General features: G+C 32.5%; 1 long non-coding RNA gene across 1 annotated transcript; it reads left to right on the top strand.

The window, feature by feature from the left end:
• Positions 1–596: 596 nt before the first annotated feature.
• On the top strand, positions 597–20,610 carry LOC132946042 (uncharacterized). Its single transcript, XR_009664641.1, has 4 exons — positions 597–835; positions 8,021–8,098; positions 14,973–15,131; positions 20,137–20,610. It is a non-coding gene; the product is annotated as an uncharacterized LOC132946042 (long non-coding RNA).
• Positions 20,611–22,716: the final 2,106 nt, after the last annotated feature.

Raw genomic sequence — 22,716 nt, 5'->3', positions numbered from 1 at the left:
ATTTATGACAATTCTCAAGATTTCCCAAACATAGTACGAGGATGTACTGTAATAAATTCGTCTAAATCATTTTAGGTATTATACATACGCGTATTAACCCGCGATCAAAGATACAGTCTAAAACTTTTAACACGGTCTACATAATGCGATTCTTTTTAGTTGCTGCAGGGCATCTATCGTGCTTCGCGTATTTCAGTCACAGGTACCAAGTAATTAAGTATGTAAGATTTTAGGTTTACTGCAATATTGTACTATGCGATTTATTATTGTACCGGACAAGTCGACGGAAAGACTCAAAAATAAAGTCTGACTATCCTTCACGAAAATCTAACCATTATAACGACGATGGTCAAAACTAACAATAATATAGGTAGGCCGCGTAAGGCAGTTAAGATTTAAATCCGGTAATCTTCAAACCCAAATACAGACGTCATTCAATATAATAATACCTATTTTATACCTGATGGCTGATATGCCGTCGCTTAAAATATTTATTAGAAGTTTATATAACACGGATCGTGTCGATACCTCGATACCAATAAACATTATAATAATTTAGTAACAGTTGTGCCGTCGAACGAACAGGCAGTTAATTTTTTTTTGTACGCCATAATATCGTACGATGTTCACGTTTTATCGTGCCGTCCATAATATCATATAATAAAAGTACCATTAAATATTATGTACGATATATTATTATTACATATCGCGACTTTACACAAATTAACGAAAACCGTATAAATTCTCGTACGGGACTTTTCGTGAACAAAATGCGTTTTTAGTGTGCTCGGACCGACCGCGGTTGAAATTTCGCCGGGAAATCGAGTCGCGCGAGGTGGGTGAATTACACATATTATTATTATTATATTACACACGACGATACGGGTAGCGTAAGTGAAAAACGCGAAAAACCGGAAAACGAAAAACCTCCCGAAATGTCGTGAAATCGATAGCGCGCTTACCCGCCGTTTTACCTGTGTGTCGGCGACGGGGGCGCCGTGCGTGCGTGCGTGCGTGCGTGCTTGGGTAGCGCGTGCGGCGGCCGGGCCGGGTCAACGAACTCGCGGAGAAATGCGCGCGTGTACCACGCGGCAACGGCCGCCGACGGAGCGCGAACGACGGACTCGGTTCGGGGCCGATCCCGACGACGGCCGAACGCCGCCGCCGCCGCAGCGAGGTCGTCGAACCCGGCGACGCAACAAAAGCCGCTTTGTGTCGTGGTGCGCTCAAACGCTCGCTCGATCGCTCGTTCGCCGCTCGTCGCTCATTTCGCCGCAGCGGGCGCGGCGTGCGCGTACGACGACCGCGGCGACACGACAATAAACGATATTATGATAAAAACGCGGCGATGGTGGCCCGCGCTCGCGAAACGCACTCTTCCCACCGTCCTTCGCCGGCAAACCGGCAACCAGCGGCGATGAAAATGTTAATATAATCGCCGCGCAGTATAATATTATTATTATATTGCAAATTGTGCCAATAATATTATATTATTATGATTTATGATGCAACCAGGAGTTTGAAATAATAATAATATGATATTGTTGCACGGGCCCCATTTTTGTGCGGAGTCGGCCGAGGTACGGTCATCGTGTCAGTTATGGCTTTTGCAGAATATCGGCCGGCTCGACGTGTCTACTTGTTTTTCGGCGTTCGCATTTTTTTACGAATTTACCGAAATATTGCGCGATTGTATGACGTTACCATAGCGAATTCACGACCGCGGGAGAGCGGTGTATGATTATGGTTCAAACCGGATGCCGGACGTTTTTAGGGCGTTCCAATGTAGGTTTGATATTGTATACCTTATCGAGAAAACAGATCCCATCACACAATTCCACCTCCATGAGTTGACGGAACCGCTGGGTGCTGGTTAACGCACCCATATAGGCCATGACTTACGATTTAGATTTTAAACTATATTGTTCATACCTACTTCACATTTCTGTACATTTTTAAAAAATCATTTATAATAACTATTCTATAATTCCAACAGACAATTTTTGCTATAGCCTATAGGTATCAAATGGTAATATAGATTATTATATACCTACATTATAATAAAATTATTATTTATTACTTATTACCAAGTTATTAGTATATAATAAGTAATAGATGACAATGACAATGTTATATTATAACTATTCTAAGACATTTTATTGTTAACCATGTAACGACGAAGGGGGCACTTTTTGAACCATTCATGTAATAATTTATAATAACAATATTATACTCATCTAACATCGAAATCGATTTTCAAGTTTCCGGAAACACATGTACACAAACTTGACGACGATCCTTATACATTACTATACGTTTTCCTGTCCAATACATTTTATACATCATAATATAATATAATGTATAAGTACGATGGAAGAACAGCAGGTACACCGTGATTACATCCACTGGTCACGTTGCGTTCGATCTTTGGGATATTTCTCTGTTTTCGCGTTTGTATATTTTACCCAAAATATCACGCAGGAAACATTTGTGTAAACATTGTGTGCCGCCTTGACGAGTTTTCACAGTAAAAACAATCGCGAGAAACTAGCAAACACGAAAAAATGTAATCGCACAACCACACGTAGGCACATGGGCATTATTTTGATGGCTTTTGTTATGGGTACCATCGCGGAAGCAAACGAAACGAAACGAACGATTTCACTTTACAACATAAACCCATACACGGTATCAACTGGAGCAGAAACAAATTTACGATATATACCCATATGGTTTATTATGATATTATAATATTCAACTGATTTATTATTACCTCAATATTTTGAAAGTAGAATAATTATTAATTTCCGTTTAGTACATATACAAAAAGTTTGGTAGTTAGTATAACTTATAAGTTATAAAGCTTATATAGGTAGAGAAAGCGGGCAAATCTCCACGACTTCGGGTCGAATTGAAACCGTGATTTTCCATGTAGAAACTTATACACCACCAATATTGTATTTTGTATTATATGAAATATGATATTGTGTGTATGTCGGTAAAGGCGCGTGCAAACATGCAAACAGTGGAAACGGTGTAACATTTTTAGGGACTGCAAATATTTTTCCAGATAAATCGTTTTTACGTTTACCTCATTTTCTTAACCCATATAGGTACCATACAATCATAATATAAAATAATATAATATATTAGAAATATTATTTTACCATAATATTTTTCATAATATTAATGAAAGGCATCATTTTTTTTTTAAGGTTGTGAATGTTTCCACAATATTTAGGTATTCAACATTAAATTTGCCCATAATCCTTCGATTTTGAAATTTAGAAGATATAGCCGAACAGTCCACCTTCAAAATGGCGTAATAAGATTCGACCGATTAAAAAAATCAAATAAAAATACCCATCACTGCAATCGTCACTATTACATTACACTATATTTGGTAGAGACAAACCAACCGTGCACTGACGTAACGTAGCCATTTGTAAAATAATTGAACTGTTTCACTCAGGTTTCAAATAATAATGACAACAGTCGTTTTCATCGAATTTCACGCGAACAAAGACGATTTAATAATATATTTTTTTCACTATTCTTACGATGAGTAAAAAACCCTAACTATATAACGTAGTTCTTGCACTATAGATTTCGGTACATCTACTCGAACAATAAAACAACGATTTTATTTATCATAATATAATAATAATAATAATAACCATATATAAAATACAGTGAAACTTGCATATAACGAATTATACTATATTACGAATTTTTTTCAACCCTATAAGACGTCGTTACATGGAAGTTCACTGTATAATATAGGCATTGAATGACGATACATATACACATAGGTGGGTACTGGGTACATCGTAAACAGTGACAATAGTATAATAGTACCGGCTGTGGATTTAAATGATAATGCTGAACACTGGCCGTGAACTGTATAGATACATGCAAGTAGAATTTTTCTTTGGCGCATAACGATGGCAATTTTTTAAATGGTTATTTAATTTATATATTTTAATTTGACCGTATATTATATAGTAGATAATAGTGACCACAAAACGCCGTCAACGTTACACCTAGGTTACTCCAGGATAATCGACGCGGCACTCATATTGGACGAAGGTTTTTTTTTCTTGTACGATAAACTCACCGCGACCGATCGTGATTTTCACTCTGGCTCGGAGATTATTCCAAATTCTAATATTCATATACTATTATATTATTGTATATTATCGTTTCGTCACGAACTGTACAGCCGACCGCCGAAATAATCGAACGGTCGGTGGTTTTTTCAGGTATCTCTTATAGTCTACGAATATTAATAATATCGTAGGTACCAAGATATCTGGTATACAGAGAAATGGAAATGACAAAGTCACGATACCGACGACGAACTGCCGCCGTAGCAGTGAAGAAACATACAATATTAACATTTCGGAAACCAACTGAAAAAAGAATAAAATGTATACACTTAGCAATCGCTAAAAATTTACCACAATCCGAAATAGCCGAATATTTGGGTTGTGTACTTACCTAATGACGTGCGACCAAATGTTATAGAGTGGACTTGAAAAATGTGTGGAATGCTTTCGTCACGGTATTGTAATCGAAAATATAGGTTTCGTAATGCAACTAAGTGATGTACACATCGTTTTGAGACATTTTTTAAAAGCTTTCGGTCGTTTCGTACGATTCTATTATGTATTGTCCAAACGTTTCGGTATATTTTAGCTTAAAAACTAAACAACACAATTTTATATCTCTGCAGAATCCGCTTTTATAAATCAAACAATTCAAACGAACTCGAGATACTAATATTTTCGATTTCACCGATATAACCCTTTGTTGGTACGGAGGGTAAATATTTATTTTTTTAGTAATAAAAATACCTAACTGTCTATATTTTGGAAGTCTTGCAGTATGGTATATTGTTATAGTTTTACATACTAGGTAATAATATCGATCACTGTATTTCACACGATATTTATTTTTATTGTTGTTAGACTATTATTTTCCGCGTATAAAATGTTTATTTCATAAAATTGTACAAAAAAAGTTCCTCGTAGTGACTCGCCGTATTTTCGTTTTGATTTATATTGTAATTTTTTTATGTATGATAAAATAGTCCATTTAATAATATTAATATTATGTATTATATTTTGTTTTTACTCCCGTCCAGCCACTGACATGAATCATACGCTGCAGATTACCAAATGTGTTTCCGTGTAACGGTGGTTGCATCGAAAACTATTCGTGTATAATAATAGTATAACACAACACACGACCGGGCAAGTCGCTATAATTTATTAGATTTTATTCATATAGGTGCCCCAGTTTGCGGTTAAACAATACAACACACATTTAATGTCACGGGATTTACGCGAGGACGAGTTCATTTGTTTAACACCGTTATAATCACATAAAATATCGTTCCGTGTAAAATTACACGAGTTCTGTTTTATTCGAAAAATAAAAAAAATTGGCAAGGCCATGACGACTGACGAGCGTTTTATACATTAAAATATGCATGTATGACGTATGTGTACATTTATGTATGTATCTATGTGTTATGTGTGTGTGTGTCATTACACAATTCTAACACAAGTAGAAAACAAAGAATTTAATAGAAAGCGCAGAAATTATCTATGAAGAATTATATACAATGAGACCAAGTCATGGCGGGAAATGTAAGACATGAAGTTATGTCCATAGTAAGTTGTAGAATTTATTATTAAAATTTATTTCGACTAGTGGTCTCGTTCGCATTACTGCAGTAGACAGTAGTTTTATTGTGACGAGTAAGGAAGCTAGTTCAAGCTAACCGTGTTTCATTATTCGTCTCGAAGAGCATTAGTTCTAAATTTTAAGTAAAATATGTTACCATACAATTATTATTTCTCATTCAAACTATGACACCCCCTTCCGCCCTCTTAGGGGACAAGTTTCTAAGAATCCCTTCTTAAACGAAACACTCCCCCACCAAATTTAAAATTTCCATCCACGCAGTTTACTTTCAATCGCATTACAGTAGTTATTTCGTTTCACCCTTAAGGTGTTGATTTTTTGTTTTTAAGTAGCTAGCTACTTTATCAGGGTTCAAGCTATCTTTATAAACCAAATTTTATTAAAATCAGTTCAGTGGTCGAGACACGTTGAGAACGTAGCAACAGACACATTTATACTTTCGTATTTACAATATTTTATAAGTAGGTTATCGTTTAAAAGTCGTCATCGGTATGACGGTATGTTATTGTTTTATATTCATATTTTATATTCTAGGTATATTTGAAAAAAAAATTATGATATTATAGTATTATACATTATTGTTTATTGGATGGATATATAGGTACCTAAGTATACAAGTATACATTATGTCAAGATTTGGAGAGCAACGGAATTTGCTAAATAATAATACATTGTTAACCTATGCTATACCTTTTAAGATACTGTTAAAGTGATAAGTAACCGATACTGAAAATAAGAAATTTAACACAAAGTTTACTATATTTCATACATTCTTACTAATTTCTCAATAACTCTAAATTTGTTTTAAATTTTAGAATATCAGTAGTCGTGCTTGTTTTCCGTACTTGTATTATACCATACCAATATATTATCTCGTGTGTGTATATATATAATATAACACACCTGATAAGCCCTGTGGCGATACAAACTTCTTTTTTTTTTTCAAATATAAACTAAACGGTTTTACTGTGAAATATCAAGCAGATTACTAGCTCTTTTGAAAATTATGATGTATATCAATATTCTAATAATGGTTAAAAAATGTTTACATGTTGTAAAATGTTAATAGATTAGTATTAAACCTAATAAACTTAAAAATTCTAAAAAATAAAATGAAATACATTTATTATTAAAAAAAAAATATGGGTGAGCGTGCTTGCGGGTGAATCACTCTGTATATATAAGCTGTAATTAAGGACTATTAAAATTTCATATAACACGTTGAAGATACTGAAAAATCAAGTTTCATAGTTTTTAGCTTTCATATTTCGCGTTGGTACCTACCTACTGATAATAATAATTTTAAAATTTGTTGTACGAAGATGAAAAGTTTACTTTACTATTATTAGTATTAGTATCATTGTCTAGTTGGTACAACTATTGGCACGTATATTTTTAAAACATATTTTAATTATATAAGTATCATTTAGGTTAGTTAAATAAAAAATATTTTACAATATTTTTGACTCTATATTACGATCAACGGGAATAATATTATCGGATGATTACGACGTTGAGTGATTGACTGCGATAGCTAATATTTTTTAACATGGCTGACCGATCATTTATCATATTATATCAAGTGGGTTATGATCGTATGAATGTTAATCGATGTTATTCGGTGCTTATGAGTTATGAAATTGGAAAAAATAAATAATAATAAAATAACGTAAACAATTTTTCTTTTAAATATAGATATGCGTTACTGTTGTATTTATGAAGACCTAAGACTAGGCTGGAGTAATTAAGAGTAAAATCCAATGAGCCCAATGCGTGTTAGATGTATAGACGAAGTGTTTATCATAAACACGAGAATTGAGAAAATCAGATAGTTGTTATTAAGGGAGACATATTATTATATAGCTAAATTCGAGTTTTTATTATCTAATGGTTATACGACCAATACGTTGAAAATAAGTTATAAATTAAAGTTAAATTCAATGAAATTACCTATTCTAAATGTCTTTGAAAGCAGACTAGAAATTGATGCAGAAATATACTTGAAGGTATATTCCCTAACCTTACAGCGGTATATCTCCCAAAGTTCAAGCTCTGTCTGTGCAGCGGGTTGTAAACTTGTAAGTTATACGTATACAGAAATTCGATCCTATTTCGCTATGCACAAGACATTTTACAAAACAATAATAATTAATAACTTCATTAAAATACGGTTTACGCATTCCATTTTGGTAACTACAGTCTATAGAATAAAAATATCCAAATAACGAATAAAATACTACAACATCACTAAGGTTAACGAGCCGTTGATAATGATGATTTATATGTCTATTTTTTGTTTTTGTTTTAGGTGTTGTCACTGCTTCGAAAATTCAAAAAATGTTATTGCCACAATGATATAGGTACACCTGTCACCTATAGGCTATAGGTACGTACGTGAAGTCGTGAAGCGGTAAATCGAAAAATGCGTTCATTGTATATAATATTTGCCACTGAGTAAAATCCATAAGTTGTATTTTTTTATATTTTCCTAATGATTACATTATTATTAAAAAACAGGAATACAGGAAAAAAAAATATAATATATATATACATGGATATAATGACCGCTCTACGAAATGTCCAATAAGTTACTAGGTATATGAAATGTAATAATATAATACCATTAGAAAACGTAAAACACTGTATTTATTTTATAGACAATATTTAAAGTATTACCTAATACTTTATTATTTTATATTAGTGTATACGAACCTAACACTTGCCTATAGCTCTAAATAAATCAGTTAAATATATGCAACTATGCCACAATATAGGCTATATAATATATATAATATTTATACATCGGCTGTCGGGAAAAATAATTAGACAATGATTTTTCCTATTCATAGTGGGCCACAACTGAATTCTATTCATATAACCGGCATCAGGAATGTTTTTTGTTAGATCGTTGGGTTTTCGTGTAATCTTGAGTTGAGCTAAAGGATAAAAATCGTTATGAATAATAACATAATAATATGTACCGTGGGAATAATATAATAATATTCATCATACTAAAAGTCATTATTTTAATAATATGTAAATGTAATATGAATATAAACGTTCTATTATAATGTATATATTAGAAATATTTCATAAACATTTTAAGTGATTAATATTATCCTACGTATGTACATAGTTTTTATTTTAAATTATAATATTTTATTATTATAAAATGCATTTTTTACTTGTTTTTTTTTTTTTTTTAAATAATGGTTCGTTTTAACATACAATTTACGACAAGCATGCAGAATATTTCGAGTGAAATTTAATAATTTAATTTGTTCACAACACTCACAAGTCTCCATAAATATATATAAAAAAAGCGCAATAAAATTAGAAATAACTGAAGAAAAAACCCGTATCCGACCTTATAACTTATTCAGATTTACTTTCATGTATATACATTCGTCCTCTTTTCTAATAACAATAAAAGCCAGGCCGTTTCCATACAAGTACAATGCGGTGCATGCATAATACATCCGTGTTTCTTCTGAGATGCTTTGTTGTATATTATTCGGATATTTTATATTATATTTATTACGTTTACTGCACATAGATCAAAATTATTTTAAGATACAGTGTTTTGTCCGTTTTTTTTTTTCTAAGCACATTTACTTTCGAGTTTCGTACGTGCACTGCACTGTACCTATTTCATATATTATGTAGCTGTGAACATTTGAAACGCAACGACCGAAACATTTTTATTGCAATAATAGTATACTGTAGTGTGTGTTGTAATAAAATAACAATAATGATAATAATAACTTCACAAATAAGTAACAACCTCATTGTATGCCATACATGTGTATTATAACACACGAGATACTCGCGTAGCAGATTAGAACTGTTTATTGTTATAATATTATGTCCGTCTTGAAATTGGTCTCTTAGAATCTAACCCTCTTATTATATTATATGATTATTGATTATTCATAATATTACTTGATTAATAGGTTGTTCTTAGGCATTAATTCGGATAACAATTAATAATATTATGCACAGCCGATCTTAGTTATCTCCGAAAGTTAGGATAACTTAGGTTCAACACATATTATATTCGACGACTCTACGGTATTATGTAGATTATATTGGAAGCCGCGCCGAAAAGACTTCCAACTTGTCTATACTGTATATAGTAAGTTTATATCTAGAATATTAAGCTCATAATAAACATTCGTAAGTCAATTTGTATATTATAATCGGTCATAATTGCACTGTACAGCGGGAACGTTTTTACGTTAATGACTTTATATCGTGCGTAATATAGTATCCTATATTATAATAATTATGTACTTAATTTGCAAATCTATCCTCTGCCCTTATCAACGATTTTATTATATTGTAGTCATAGATAAAAAAATAAATTGACATTGTTCATCACGCGATAATTTGGTGATAAGCTTTTAATAATATGGAGCCCATTATGTTCATTGTTTTGTATATAACCACAATATAGCCTCATAATGTCTGTCTTTTCAACAAACGCGAAAAACTGTCAAAAACAACTCTTCCTCGAAAAGGACCAAGGCTCTATACGTAGTTGATACCTATATTATGTTTGTCCAATAATAGTGTCCATACCTTTATTATCTATTATTGTAATAATATCGATGGATAAGAAATTGTACTTTACGTATATTTACCACATTATTACAGATGCAATGAGCACAGGTAATTGCTTACAGAACATAAAACATTGTCATATATTATATTATTGGCACGTCCGAATACCGTTGTATTGTATACCAGTAATTTAAATTGTTAAAAGTAACCAGCGGCCTGGCGGTCAACCAAACTTTCATCGAAATAAAAAATATCGCTCTTAGACCAATAATAAAATAACGTAATTATATAGTTACCTTAGCAGTGGTTCACAACCAGCGTATCGCTACACATTATACTCTAAGTTTACCCACTTTTTTTTGCGCACGCACAGTATGGTAAAAATGTTGTGACAATACAATTCACTATGTGTCCACCGCGGTGTTTCGTTTCGCGACGTGAAACTGTAAAAATTGAATTGTCACAATACGTTTTCACCATACTCTGCGTGCGCAAAAAAACAAAAAGCGGGTAAACTTGCGGGGAATAGAGTATAGAATTACCGTGATGTGTGTCACCAAAAAAAAAAAAAATGGTTTATTTATATTGCACACATGTTCAAAGTGTGAATACATGAGATTATTACGGCACACAATTGTGAAGATGAATGTCTCTTTCTCAATTTACGTATGGTTTATAGTAATTATATCCATTAATTGTTTTAAGTGTGTCGCTGAGTTTGCGTTTATTTTTCAAAGCCGTCCACCGACCCTCCCTGCAGCACGCCGTTTCAGATGATAAACGTGTCTATAGGTAGACCGACATATTTGGTTTTGGACATGACAGTAATAATCACAAATCATAACTTACTCATGAAGTACAAGAATTTCAAAAGTCTTTGTGTGGTAAAAAAAATTACGTTATGCCAAAGTACATAAGTTTCAGTTAAACTTCCACGGGGATAATCTCGCATGGTGTCAGCTGAACTATTACTTACATATGAGCTCGTGCTAACAATCATGCGGACAAGGGGTTTATAGTATATATAAATAATATAATATTTAGTGACCAGAGTTATTCTAGAATATTTACAGGCATCGCACTAACTATAGAACATGAATGCACCTCTTGTTGGAGTTCTCAGTCGAAATGAAAATTCCCGTCACTTATCTACAGGCGCTGAGCGATCAGACGATTATTAAAAATTTTCTTTCGTGTTTATGACTACGCTATGGCCGTATTGAATATCTGCACAGGTTTGTCGTCGCTTACTTGTCACTACAATTTCTCACCATGTACAACAATTTGAAGACAAATAATAGTTATAGGACTTTGCTAACCACCACGTCTAATCGTCATGGTTTTTATCAAACATGACGATAATAATGATAAAAATAAAAATAATAATGGTCAGGGAGGTGGAATCAGATTTCATTCCTACATCCGAATCGGGATGAGGGGAATCTCTTACACATATAGTTGAATATAGAATATAGAATACAGCTGCATTATATTAAAGTCGTCGTGCTGAGTATCTGAAAGAGCAACACGGGGACGGAGAATTACGGAAAAAAATCATCAGTGAAAAATGTAGCTGCAAAATAATATCAAACCTATTTTGGACGTGTATATAATGATTAAATTATATTTTAAAATTTAACGAATTATACTTTGGAAATAATTGCATTATACCTATAGAACATAGGTAATCCAAGAAAATTCTATGTACCTATATTTAATCTATTTTAACTCGTATTTTATTTATTATTCAAATTATTAATTATAGCCCAGCGAGTATAAAATATTATTTATCTAGAGTTTTATTTCCTTGTAAGAGGATTTATTTCCTAAAATCCACGGAGACGTTATCCATTTAGTTATTTGTAGTCGAGAAATTTACTCGGTTATAGTCTACTATATCTGCTATTAAAACATTATTATTATTGAAGTTGTGCTGTGTGCAAGTGCGACACCGAGACTAGTAACCGTGGCTGGCATATAATAGGAGACCACGTTAAGATCTGTCCCATTTTATATTCCATTGCTGAGGATATAAGTTTTCTTAACAAATCTATACCTACACCGGCAATGAATGATATCTGCACCGGCCGATTGGAAGGGCCGCTAGTGGCTGGTGCGTACCATGTCAAGCATCCAAAAGACACTGCCAAGCATAAGTGCTTCTATAATTGCACTATAATGGGCAGTATGCCTCTCCGGCGAAATTTTCGATTTGCGATATGTTATATTTTAATAAATCTCGTGGACAAGATTCCAGAAATATTCTATCCTACAGATGTATTATTCGCCTCTCCACCTTGCAAGCGGTGGGTTGAGGCAAGAGTGAGTATGGAGAGGCTCCTCGGGAGAACCTCCAAATCGTGGACCTTATCTACGGACTTGCTGTGTGGGCCTAGGAAGGAAGACCTACCGACTGACCTTTACCTAAGAATTATTATTTTAGCTGAATCACTGTTGGATATAAACTCTACCATATGGTTGTAGACATCATGAGCGAGAATGAAGATCTGCAGGAGAAGCAGCGACAGAGGGTGCGTCGCCATTAAAGAAGGTGAACGGGGGTCTTCTATTATTTTAATTTACTTTATGTGTATGTTGGTATTTTAGACGTAGGCTCTGTCAGTCTGGCCACCACAGCGGCACAGCACATATTATGATGTATCTATATAATATTATGTACCTACGAATGTATTTGAGATTTTCTATGATTTTCTGGTAATTAACTATGCAACGGAGGTGGAACTCGTGGAAGTAATACTATCTTGGTTCCTGCCTCAGCTGTGAAAACCACACGAAAAAAAAGAAAAATACGTCTATATCATAAAATATAAGGTCGATCGTAAGTCGTTGGCTGAATAACTCTGTATAATATTAATGTCGGTGGAATGATGTAATATTTTATGAATCCAACTTTAATGAATTTAATGTATAATATTATGTTATATACTGCACGTTGACGACAACGTGCGATATTAATATACTTACGTATTACATAATATGCGACACAGGCACGTGTTGACGTTGTGCGTCGCAGACGTTCACTTAAAAGTTAAAATAGACACCAAGTGGCATAATTATATTTTATTTATTAAAAATATCTTGTTTGATTACAACTTACTGTATAACATTGTCCAGGACCATAGAACAAAATGTTATCTTTAAACCGGACGTGTATGAAGTTAGAACCACCGCGTCGATGAAGTAAAAATGTTTATACGTCTTTGTAATCAATTATCAAAATACGTTTTTCGATACTTGCCTTTAATTAATAATAATTAATAGTTTCTACATTCTTGAAAATTGAAACATACATATGGGTACACGAATGAAGAGGCTATTTATTTATTACTTTCGTAAGTTCTAACGAATTTATCCCTATTCGTTATCATAATATTACAAGTTTGCTGTTATTCGGCGCTGTCCTGTAAATTAGTGTAAAAACTTAATTATTAAAAATACTATAAAATAACATCTAGATATATATTGCGTTACATTACATGTTTATTATTTTATATACATGTTTAACTACAGTAAAATGTATATTGTGTAATGTAGTGGGACATTAAGCTTATTCAAAAGTTTTACAATGAAATCGTCACGCAACGACAAGACATAAAATTGTTAACCTAATTCAAAAATAAAATTTTACATGCAAGTATGACGCGAGGGGCAAGTTGTAATTTGATTTATATAATATTATGTACTTGTTTGTTAAACATACCAATGTTAAAGATCACGAATTAATGCAAACAAAAAAATCTTCATGGCGTGAGCGTATAGGTTGAATATAGCGTAAAAGCGCCCGCAGGGTTGGCAAAGAGACCATCCGCCCTCGGGGAATTTTTTACTACATCTACTTAAATATCAATATCGCTATAGCTATTATTATATTATAAGTAATTTTTAACTTTCCCCCGGGTGTGATTTTATGCTGCGGGAGTGCTTGGCGTATAGTAAGTATATGCACGTTTTATATAATTATTATAACTAATTTATAAGTGTGCCCACATATTATGGACCTACGTATTTTATTAGTATACAATTTGATGGAAAGAAATTCCAAAAGTGCATTTGACTTGACAAGTATGGATTTGCGTTCAGTTGTAGTAAAATAATCATTAATCACTGCTTATAGTGAAACACGGACAGACCAATTGTGCAGGAAGTGGCAATGAGCGAACCAGCAAAATGGGTATAGGCCAAAACATTTTTAAAAATAAATTGATAAAGTAAATAATTACTCAGTTGCATAGTTGAGTTTCGAGTGTACCTCGTAATTTTGTGAGACGCTGTAGTCTACAAGTTAAATTCGAATTCGATGATAATTTCTTCCATACGGAAAACTATTCTGAGCTAAAACAAGTCTATCAGCCTATATTACTAAGTATATTTTATAATATATTTTAATTTTTATATAATATAATTTCTTGTACTTTTATCAATACAATAAATGTAATGCTTATAAAATTATATTTATTAAATTATTATCATTCAATTATTAAAATAGTATATGTCCCTACTTATATAGTTTATTTTTTTTTATTGATCTTAAAAACAACTCGGCATCAAAGGCCATTAGTTCACAATTCTTAATAACAATAATTTAGGTATTATACATATGGTTCATAGATACAATTATATTTTGTTAATTAAATTAGTTAGTTTAAGAAATTTAAGCGTTTTTTTGTTCTGATCAGGTTGTGGTCCGAGAGTTGAGTCGAGGGTTTCGGTCAAGTTGAGGTCCATTCGCTCCTGGTCGTAAACATGGCATTCAGTCAAGATGTGATTGACGGTGAGATGTTGGCCGCAGGCTTCACAGAAGGGGGGTTTCGTCATTGGACATGAGATATCCGTGGGTAAGTCTAGTATGTCCTATTCTTAAACGGTTTAAGGCAGTTTCTTCTTTTCGATTGAGGTTGGAATTATCCCATCTGAAAGTTGTTGACATGATCTGGTTTAATTTAGTATTCTGGCTATTCCAGGATATGTTATATAGTTTATTATGAACTTTGAGTCAATCTTGACTTACATGGAACAGTATGAATATGTTTATGGTATAGACGATGTCATATAATTAATCTAAACGTTTTGAAAATGTCACTATAAATCTCCACGAAAATATGCTTGAACTAAATAACTAAAATCGATATTATTTGTTTAAATATCTAATTTTGTCCAGATTTTAACTTTAATTGTCTATAAAAAATTGTTTACTGATGTGTCTCTATCATAATAATTTTAATATGTAACTACTTATGGGAAACCTTGTATTAAAATTTCATGTTATATGACATTTTTTATTGATAATTATCGAAAAAAATTGAAATTTTCATTCGCCTAAATTAAAAGAAATGAACATATTTTGAAAATTATACCATATACAGGATATTGTACTTCTAAAGATCTACTTTAAGGTTATTCGTTTTTTAGTCACTCGTACGCACGAGAAATAGAATTTTACCGAAAACTAATTTCGCGTAGTAAAAATTCCTTTATCTATAATTTATTTCCCCAGTCATTAAGGATACTGTAACGGTACATTTTACTTATTTGCTTCATTTGAAAATACCAACTAGATTCTATTTCTTATTAGAAAAGATGCTTAAATCGAACATCAAAACATTTTGTCTATCGCAAAAGTGTCGAAAGACAAAAAAAAAAAACACATAACATCATTGTAGAAATCTCAACACGCGTTCATCGCTCTGCAGCTAAGAATCTAAAAACGCGCCGAATATAGTAATTAATTTTAAACGTACAAGTTCATCTGCAGAAACGATCTATAGCAGACTATACATACAATATAGATGTAAACGAATACTGCAGTATATGTATATAGGTGGTTTAATATAATATACATACAGCTGTTGATTTGGCAAATTCCAATTAAAACTTTCGTCGGTGGGACATAATACACGCGTATTGTACACATACACAATATGTTATATATTCATAAGAGGTACTCGCACTGGAATTGGCGTTTCAAAGTTAATCGACTTCATTGTATATAACGTATATTATATATATATATATATATATTGTAATACGCACTTTATGCGCGTTCGCACTGTACGATACGGTTTTAACGGCGAAACGCTCGACAAGTTTTCGTCGGCAAGTCGCCTTTCTTCTCACTTAATTAATGTAAAACGGACATTTTAATTTCTTAGAAAACCATGGTAGGTTTTCAAACAATTATGTAACATAAAATATCGTATCGAGATTGCCGTCGCAGGTTTCACTAAAACATAATTTCGTCGTACCGCAGCACTTACTTATATATGTATTGTTATATTGTATAATGTAAATAATTACTCCGACAGTGAAAAGACGAATTTTACGCCATACGAAATCAAGCCGCGCTTATTAAAATTAAACTACTGGTGCGTTTAAGACTCACCCATACCTGCAGCCTACCTAAATATAATTTAATATTAATTTCGAACAGTGCATGAAATTACGACGTTGGTTTTATTATTGTCATTGATGTTATAATTATTTTTTTGAGTCATTAACGGCTGTTATACGCGCGTATTATATTTACGAGGACAAATGATAATTTTTTTTTCCTTTTAATCGCCGTTGTATAGTCGCGGCGTAGTAGGATTTATTTATAAAATACCTTTTAATGTGAAATTTCTACTCGTGTTCCGAGTAAAGTATACGCAATAATTATTATACTCGACTGTTTAATAAGAATAACGGGAACGTTGCGCGTTCGGTAGACACCTTTTCAAAACCACGTCGTAATGAACGATAATTAAAAAAAAAAATTACTATAGAAAATTTAACATTAAAACGCCATCACTTGCTGACGATAAAATATACTTTAGTAAAATGTCATATGATGACGCAAAAAAAATCATAAATGAGCGCACAAAATATAAATGGCAAAACATTTGGAACTTACAAAACACTAAATTAAACGAAATAAAAAGACACATACATCGTTGGACAAACCCTAACATCAACCGTAAAGAAGATACTGTTCTCAATAGACTCCGTTCTGGTCACACCAGAATGACTCACGGCTTCCTGATGGCAAGAGAGGAATCTCCCATATGTCAAACCTGCGGAACCTTGTTCACCGTCAAACATATAATAGCAGATTGTTTAATGTTCAACGAAGAGCGGACCACACATAAGATATCCTACAATCTAGACTCTTTACTCGGACCCAATCAAGAAAAAAACCTTGATTTAATAAAGTTTATGAAACAAACCAAATTGTACAATCTTATATAAAAAAAAAAAAAAAAAAATGTTTATTATTTAGTATTTAATTAATGTAACAATTCTTATTTGTAACTAATGGCCTTTGTTGTCGACGTTATTTTTTTGAGATCAAAAAAAAAATATACTTTATAGTTAATACCCAGGCAAGAGAAAAAAATTCCGTCAGACAGATAATGATGCTATAGTATATCAGTTTACCTTTCACGGTGATACCGTAGCCCGATGATGAAATTGTATAATGTTATAAAAATGTCGACGCTCATTCAGTGGGACTTTGGTTTCGGTAAGATTAGGATCCGGTCCGGAAGTTATTGCGACATTCTGACATTGGTCACGCGGGATGAAGTTACTGTTGTAGAATGAAAAAATTACGATTACGCGGCGTCTTAAGTAGGCCACAAAGCTACACCACTGTCGTGGGTCCATTTACACTGTAGGTACATGTCACAAAGAGTACCCATATTATATTATTATTATTATACCAACCCGACAACTGATCGCAGAATACATTCACTATCTAAAACTTAACAATCTAACGATTGAGCTTTGTAATTTTGGCAAATGAGTCGCGGCTTATTGGATGACTACAACAGCCTTACTATATAGCGTGGGGTCACATGAGATAAGAAGTACCTACCTACCTATGACTTTGACGAATTATATTTAATATCATATTTACACGTAACCAATACAGAGTTGAACGATAGAGGGCGTCTGCAGTCGGTGATGTGCAGACAGTTTAGACTTTAACTGCCCCCAATAGTTTTATTGTAATGTAAAATTACAAATAATTATAAATAGTGTTTCGATATTTATTCTTATATATGTTTATGATAAACTATAATGGCGATACCCAATCAGATATGGCTGATATAAGCTTGAAGTACAAATTAAATACAACATTTAATATTTTAAAAGTATTCGAAATGAATCACGTACGAGTATTGCATACGTGTTGTAAAAAATGTAATTATTTCAAGAAAAATTACAATATTATGTCATATACTTACCTACTTAATATATTATATGTATATATTTTTTTAACAAATGTCAAGTTATATACAATATTATAGGATAACAAATTGCTCAATTTTTTAACACTATCATAATTCGTTCCTTTTAAAAAGGAAATCACGGGGTTTTATACAGATAACTTAAACTGCAAAATGTCTATTAAACAAAAATAATATATTTTCAATAACTCAACACTAATAAAAAAAAATGCTAAAATAGTTTTTATCTTAAGGATGTAGTTATCAGCTAATTATTAGTAATTATTATTATAACCTACTATTTGTTTTTATTATTTTATTCAGGCTAGGATCAGGACATTTACGATACGGAGTAATAAAACTAGAGCATTTCAATAATCAAAAATTACTTTTCAGGATAAAAGATGACGGCTTGTATAATAATCGGATCCCGATAATTTTCTTTTTGTTTCAAAGAGGAAAACATTATTCAGGTCGTGTGATTGGACTTCGATTTTTGAATTAACTTTCTATATAGCGCCAAGAAAATAAAAATTTAAGCACTGAAACATTTTTTTATAATAGACGTTTCAAATTAAAATTTCTTAAAATGGTGTTTTTAAATCGGGGTCCATTGCGACTTGCATAATTTTATCATATTTCGAATAAAAAAAAATCGAAATCTATCTAATACGCAAGGTGTGAAAGTTTTTCCTGTGAGGCAAGATTTTTATTTTTGTAATAAAAAGTAAAAACCCGTAGGTCCCGACATACTTAATTCCAATGTAATTAAATACAAGAATGTATAGGATGGATGGTAATTTTTATTCTATAGGGCCAAAACCATTGTACAGTATATTTTTTAATATTATTTGTTGGTAAATATAATGTGTATTAATTAAAACACCATATACATGTGCACAAACAAGCAGAATTCTGCAGAATTTGCAATAGCCACATTTTTTTTTTAATTAGCTAGCTTTACTTATGAAAATCTTCCATCTTCAATCATAAAATAAAGTGGCAATCGTCAACAAAAAAAAAAATCAAAATTTTCAGAAATTATAATATATAAATATACATATATGACTGTGACGTAATTTATTAAAATATTAATTATGATTATCTTTTAAAGTTTATATTGAACAAGTTTCCACTTAATAAACAATTACGAGACGTTTGAAAAGACATTTTCCGAGGGTTGAGTGACGTAACCGGTATCCTGCAGGTGAAATATTTTAAGTGATTACTAATGAAACTTTTAGAGCGTATACCCGAAAAAGCTGTCACGTACACGACTGACTAAAAACTAAGAAAAAACGAATCGTCGTAAAACTAATAAACTAAAATCTGCTTCGTTTTTTATTTTAAATTTAAAATAAATAAATACAATCACGATAATATTATTATTCGTTTCAGCTTTAACTATACGTAGTGAAAAAAAAGTAAAAAATATTTTTATGTTTTCAAATTCATATTATGGGAACAGAATAATACGTGTCACAGATGTTTCGATAAAAATCTTCGACGAACGGCAAACAAAAAGTTGTACAGCGTTAAGGGCGTAAACAAATTATTTGTTGAAAATACCATGTCCTAAAACAATAATACATATATATATATATTGATGATACATTTTTAACAATGTTTATAGGTCGCTCAATCGTGTTTACAGACCATGACGTGAAAAAAATAAAATAGACTTCCAGTCTTGACAATATAATGGCACGTCAACAGGTATTCAAATATTCAAATATCATATATTATTTATCGTGTTTTTATGACCACTACATCAGTGGTTCAACAATGTTAACTCTGCAGTAGTATAGACCCTATTTATTTGGTCTTTTCAATTTTTTAATAATCCATTTGGTTTATTTACCTAAAACTTTATTATGTATGTACCTATTGTAAGTTGTAACTATCTGTCTGTTTTTTTAATAATTCACACTTTATGATATGGCGTTATAGGAAGTATTATTGTGTTATAATTATATATTTTATTTTTTTTTTTCTCATCTCGCTTTATTTGTATTATATTTGTATTAATATATTGAATATTCTATAAACATCTAAATGTTTTCAATCTGTGTAAATCGAGTTAATTCGTTATGCTTTATTTTTTATACCTAACCTAACCTAAATTGGTCAGAAAATTCAAACACACACATGTATTTTGTATTTTTTGACATTTTATGTCATAATTTGAGTTTTTTCATTTGGAAACATTTTAGGTCATCACATTCTGGTCCATAATTATGACGGTGAAATTAATCTGACCAACTGTTTGTTTAATAGGTAGGTAGTATTAAGTACTGGACAATTGTCGTTCAGTTTTTATTGAAAACTCTTAATATTCAGTGTAAGTTTCTAAAATAATAAATTGTAAACTATTAAATAACCAAAATATTATACGCCTTTTAGACATAATGACTGTGTTAAATTAAATATTAATCTTTTAAAAATAATTATAATAATTATTATTATAAGGGTATGGCTGAACGAGTGACATTAAATATATTTTAGTGAATGTATAATAAATTACTCGAAAGGGAGGCTGTATTAACACGGCGAATCGTGTAGGCAATTGTGCAGCATCCATGCGTAAATATTATATTGTTATACACAATGGCTCGACACTAGTAAATCAGAAAGAAAATAACATCAACGGATTATTTATCGGATTAGCTCCACGCTGTTCTGTCAATAAACCGCAATGACTAAATCATATTACGGAAGGTGACAAAATAACGAATTCACGTTGAACGTATCTTAGCCGAAATTCAGAAACGCTCTTAAACCGGGAAGGTGGTTTAAGTCCGTTGCAAGAAAACCTTTAAATCCGCAAAACAGTTTGTTTCACTATAACGACAGATTATTTTGAGACAATATTCCCGATACCAACATAGTCATATGTATATTATGTACACTTATATTATGTATTATTCTTTTACATTTTGCACAACCTAGCAGCAATATGTATACAACCACAATTCCATGTCTTTTGTTCAGACATGTAATACAATTTAACAATGAAGGTACATACCTACCTAATTACAATTTAATTAAATTTTAAAATATTAATTTTTGAAAAAAGTGATGAAACTAGTATGGGAGAGGTATACTCATTTAAAAATAAAAATGCTTTGTATCGCCACACGCGACAATTCACCCGAAACGCCACGAAAAGTCCAAACCATCGAAAACGTCTTCGACCGTGTAATATATTATATACTATCGAAAATACCAAAAATTCTAATTCGAATAATCTACAGTACCCAATGCGTGACACGGTATATGATAATAATGGTAATGTGTAGGTATGCGTGATGTTGGCGGATGGCTGTCGTGCCGGTTGTAGTTTTCAGCCGCGAATTTCGGCATCGCATCGCCAATACGGAGGACAGACTATAGTCGCGATGTGGGTGAATATAATAACAATAATATAATATGTAGCCAAGTAGACGAGGCAACGGGCGGGAGACGTCGTCGAGCCGGCGGCCGCCGCGGGTTTAATTTTTACGTGTATATACTCTCTGGTGTATAATGTGTATACATATATTATGAATGTATAATATATATTTCTGGCAAACAACGACGGCTGTGGCGGCGGCGAGACTACTGCGGGCTACGGCGTATATTAAAGCTGCTGCCGCGATGAGTCATAGTCGTCCCGAGGACAAAATTACGTTATTATTATTATTGCTTTATATATAGAGCACGTCGTCGTGATATTTCGGAACGGCCGTGAGCCGAGAGGCCGTTGCCAAAAATCGCCAAAAAAACCATCGTCTCTCCGCGAAAACATTGCACGAGTTTTTGGACGCGATTCAAAAAGCCGAAAACGTTTCGTTGGCCAGAGACGACGGTGGCGCGCGGCGGTGACGGACGATCACCTATATATGCATACAACATTATGTACACGTTCACCACACACACATAATAATATGTTACATAGGTACTTAACCATGCTGTACGGTCGCGTGTATACATCCTTATCAACTCTTCTTCTTTGCGTGTCAGTCAGTGATAGATATTTACATTTTTAGATTCCATTCTCCTCCCAAAACTAGGCGATTTGAATTGCATTGTCGTTTAACAATCGTCCCAAAAACTTCCATCTTTATCTTACAGGTAACACTAAACTCCACTAGAGATGAGCCGACGTTTGCTCTCATACTTTCCTGCACTCGCCATCCGCGTCGGTGTATACTATATTGCATTTCGTTAAACT

This window comes from Metopolophium dirhodum, chromosome 6 (assembly GCF_019925205.1).
Source record: "Metopolophium dirhodum isolate CAU chromosome 6, ASM1992520v1, whole genome shotgun sequence".
Lineage (NCBI taxonomy): Eukaryota > Metazoa > Arthropoda > Insecta > Hemiptera > Aphididae > Metopolophium > Metopolophium dirhodum.
The sequence above is the reverse complement of the archived record's forward strand: the minus strand, read 5'-3'. Positions and strand labels throughout refer to the sequence as shown.